Source organism: Bidens hawaiensis, unplaced genomic scaffold (genome assembly GCF_021521415.1).
Source record: "Bidens hawaiensis isolate Kalapana, Puna unplaced genomic scaffold, B.hawaiensis_p1.1 tig00010570_1, whole genome shotgun sequence".
Taxonomy (NCBI): Eukaryota; Viridiplantae; Streptophyta; class Magnoliopsida; order Asterales; family Asteraceae; genus Bidens; species Bidens hawaiensis.
The window spans coordinates 175,001-180,000 of NW_027491808.1; positions in this window are offsets into that span (position 1 = coordinate 175,001).

A 5,000-nucleotide genomic window follows, 5' to 3' on the forward strand; every position below is an offset into this window, starting at 1 on the left:
TGATAAAAATGATAAATGAAGGGGGAAGGGAAAGGATAATTGATAAAAAGCGGGGTTCATAAAAGGTTCGTAGAGGGTAGGTCGAACTAAGTATATGGAATTGAATGGCTATAAGTTAACCCTTGTCAAGGGTTAGACGCATCCTTATCAAATTGAATTGAAAGAGTTGGTTTACATTGTGGAAAAAAGACATGTATATGTGATATTAGATATTGACTAGTTATATACGAGCTAAAGATATATCTAATTTTCCCTACTAATCGAATGTGAATGTAGATGGGGATTCTATAGAAGTCCTTCTGTCTCATCTGTGACTGTGAGTTGAATGAATAAACGGATTAAGTCAATCAAAAAATCGAAGAATTCAAAGAGCGATTCGGGACAAAAAAAACGAAAAAACTAAAGTTGTATGGATTCACAAATAATTTATCGAGAGAAACTAAAAAAGAGATATCAAAGTCATTTTGATGATTCAATAATGTTATTACTTGAATTCGAAGTTCGTAGTTACTTCGACTGGATGAATCGTAGCAATGGAATAATTAAGTCATAGTTCATTGGTTGAATGTATCATTAACCATTTTTTTTGGTACGAGGAATTTATCATGAATCCACTGATTTCTGCCGCTTCCGTTATTGCTGCTGGATTGGCTGTAGGGCTTGCTTCTATTGGACCTGGAGTTGGTCAAGGTACTACTGCGGGTCAAGCTGTAGAAGGTATCGCGAGATAGCCCGAGGCGGAAGGAAAAAGACGAGGTACTTTATTGCTTAGTCTAGCTTTTATGGAAGCTTTAACAATTTATGGCCTGGTTGTAGCATTAGCACTTTTATTTGCTAATCCTTTTGTTTAATATTATAAATATGAAAAATTTTTCTTTTTCATATTTTATTGCCCTGGACTTGTGCTTTGTTTTTTCGAATTATATAAAGATTTCATTCCTAGAATTACTTATTCATTGAGAAAATAACCCACGGGAAGGGCTGATTTGCAGATGAGGAATTAGCATACCAACTCGCTTTCATCCTTCCCGTTCGTGTTCGTAGGCCTTTTTTTAGTTTTTAAGAGGGGGGTGGGACCAAGGAGGTAATTCATGATTTCTAAGTCGAATAGATTTTTGATTCGATTTAGAAAGTAGGAAACTATAACTATATATATATAAATAGGACAAAGTAATACAAAAAGAACTCTGTTCTATTTTTTAGTCTATCTATACGAGGAGATCATATGAAAAATGTAACCGATTCTTTCGTTTCTTTGGGCCACTGGCCATCCGCCGGGAGTTTCGGGTTTAATACCGATATTTTAGCAACAAATCTAATAAATCTAAGTGTAGTGCTTGGGGTCTTGATCTTTTTTGGAAAGGGAGTGTGTGCGAGTTGTTTATTTCAAGAATAGGCTGGATCCAACCAGATGTACTTTTTCTGTTATAACTAGGAAAGTGATATCTAAGAAAGAAGAGTGCATGATCTCGCGAATTACTTCTGAATCAATTCAGAAATCATATGTAAGAACTATAGTATTTCGTAATTTATTGGAAAATCCACTTTGATTCTCTATCAACCAATAATGTGGGACCATTAACATGGTTAAAGCTAAACTGTTTGAAGTCCAGACGCAGCATGGTATTCTTTCTACCACTATGTTAAGATAGAGATGGTTTCAAAATAAATATTTTATCAATATAAAACACTCATATCGATAAAATGATTTGAACTACTTATTGGGGTTTTTTAGCCAATGCTGAATCGATGACCTATTTATTGTGTATAAAGTAAGAAAAACTTCTTGGATTAAAAAAAGTAAACAACTTTGCTGACAATTACATATTTTTTGTTTGGTCAGAAGAGTCCTCAGAATATTTTGATCTTGGATTAGTGATTCCTTTTGATTTTGATATTTTGATTTCATTTTGGAATATGACAAAAGAATAGAGGATAGGCTCAGTACATTAACAATCAAAATAAGGGAATTTATATTGAGCATGAGGGCCAAATGAATCGAAAGATTCATGTTTGGTTCGGGAAGGGATCATGGAATTTTTGAAATGAATGGAAAGATAATCTACTTTCATTAAGTGATTTATTAGATAATCGAAAAAAGAGAATCTTGAATACTATTAGAAATTCAGAAGAATTGCGCGAAGGGGCCATAGAACAGCTGGAAAAAGCCCGGGCTTGCTTGCGGAAAGTAGAAATAGAAGCAGATGAGTTTCGCGTGAATGGATACTCTGAAATAGAGCGAGAAAAATTGAATTTGATTGATTCAACTTATAAGACTTTGGAACAACTAGAAAATTACAAAAATGAAACTATAAATTTTGAACAACAAAAGGCCAGTAATCAAGTCCGACAACGGGTTTTCCAACAAGCCTTACAAAGAGCTCTAGGAACTCTGAATAGTTGTTTAAACAACGAGTTACATTTACGTACTATCAGTGCCAATATTGGCATATTGGCGGCGATGAAACAAATAACGGATTAGTCCTTCTACTTTAGTTTAGGCATTATTTTTGTTTTTTTTATTGATTTTTTTTTTCAAAAAAGAATTAAGAAATACTCATGGTAACCATTCAAGCCGATGAAATTAGTAATATTATCCGTGAACGTATTGAGCAATATAATAGAGAAGTAAAGATTGTAAATACCGGTACCGTACTTCAAGTAGGTGATGGTATTGCTCGTATTCATGGTCTTGATGAAGTAATGGCGGGTGAATTAGTAGAATTTCAAGAAGGTACAATAGGTATTGCTCTTAATTTGTATACTTATAGTTATTATCTTCATTTTGATAGTTTCTACTATTACATGGATTATACCTATTTACACAAATACCCCGACGATTTCCACTCGTTAAGACATAGAGTCCACTAAGCATATATTGAGTTGGTGCAGAAATGGGATCTCCAATAGTTGGAGACAAAAGATTCATATGAGAAAACATAAGTAAACGTGCCTCTGCTTGAGCCTCTAAAGATAAAGGCACATGAACAGCCATTTGATCCCCGTCAAAGTCCGCATTGAAGCCCTTACAAACTAATGGATGTGAACAAATAGCACGCCCTTCCACTAAAATGGGGAGGAATGCCTGTATGCCTAATCTATGCAGAGTAGGCGCTCTATTCAGTAATACAGGATGGTCATCCAGAATTTCCTGAAGTATTTCCCATACAATAGGTTTTTTTTCCCGAATTTGACTCTTAGCAACTCCTATGTTCGAAGCAAGATGTTTTCTAATTAGGTCACGAATTACAAATGCCTGGAAAAGTTCGAGGTAATCCACATCGATGTAATGAAAGTGAAGGGCCACTGACCGCCCTGAATAATCGACCCGTTTACCAAGCAGAGTCTCGCGAACTCTTCCTTCTTTGCCTTCAATTACATCTGAAAGCGACTTGTAAATTCTATTATGATCATCCCTCATTGGCTGTCCGCAGATTCCATTATCAAGAAGTGCATCCACGGCTTCTTGTAGCAATTTTTCCTGAGATATTATTAATTCTTCTGGCGTAGCTATACTTGTTGTTAATATATCTGTAAGAGTATTATTCCGATAGATAATTCTTCTATAGATTTCATTAATATCCGAGGTCACTAGTTTATCCTCATCTATATGATAGATTGGTCTCAACTCAGGAGGAAGAACTGGTAATAGACACAAAACCATCCATTTTGGTTCTATATTTGTTCGAATAAAATGCTTAGCCAATTCCATGCGTCTAAGCAAAAAATCTTTTCTTCTTCCAACTTTTCTATCTTCCCATTCATTCCCTGTGGGTTCCTCTTCCTCCAATTCTTTCCATTCTACCAATGAATAATCTATAATCATTCGTAAATCTAGATTTGCTAATTGTTGTCAGATAGAACCCCCCCCCCCCCCCGGTAGACATCTCTCGATTTCGAAATGTATCGAAGCTACTGGTAGTAAAAAAAATCGGGATCCTGTATTTCCAGGGTTGAATTTCATATTCCAATAAACCCCGTAATCGTAAAAAAGTGGGTTTTTTATCTATGGGCCTAGCAAAATAAAAATTGGGATAGGATCCCCCCCCCTCAAAATCGGACGTGAAAGTTTCCTTTCATCCGGCTAAAGTAGGTCAAATAAAGAAAAAAAGAAAAAGAAAGGAGTTCTCGCTTTCAGATTCTAGAAAACTCCAAAAAGATCTACTCCTTACTCAAGTTTCCAGTGAAGATCAAGTAAAACTTTATTGTTTCTGTCTTCCTTATTATTTTTATTTAGGTTTTATGAATTCTTTATTCAATTATGACATAAATGAAATGTGAAATTCTTGAGTAGTCTACTTCCTCTCGAATGATGAATCCCGTAATTCTTAATTAAAGAGAGTACCTTGAAATTCATAAGGAATTTACTTGTCTATGTACTGTTTCATTCGATCTTTTAGGTCCCGACTTCACCTCGACGGTTAGGCCACGATGCCCTTAAAGTCTATATGCGATAGATAGACTCTTGTAACCATGACACCTTTTCTATTTGCTTACTTGAACAGAATTTCTTTCTAAAAAAAAGGAACTATTTAATTCCACAAAAGAAAAAGTTTTTTTACAAGGTATAACTATAAATTCTTATGAAATCGACCATAGATCAATTCCCTTTTTGGGGAGTGTCTTGAATACATCCCTAATTCTGAGCTTCATGTTACTCCTACCAAGAAACATGTCAGGTAAGGGCATCCCGATTGGATTAAATGGGATGACAGTTTCTCATTTCGAATCTGTAAAATCAAAATTTCGATCAAATCACACACCGCAATATACTAGGTCTTCTAATTTGATAAGAGGTTTATCTAAAAGATTCACAATATAACTAGGAAGACGTTTCAAATACCACACATGCATTACCGGGTATGCGAGTTTGATGTAGCCCATTTGATATCTTCGTATCCGAGAATCGACAAACTCGACTCCGCATTGTTCACAAAATTGCGGGTCTTCCTTTTCATCTCCGATTACTCGATAATTTCCACAAGCACAAATTCCACTTT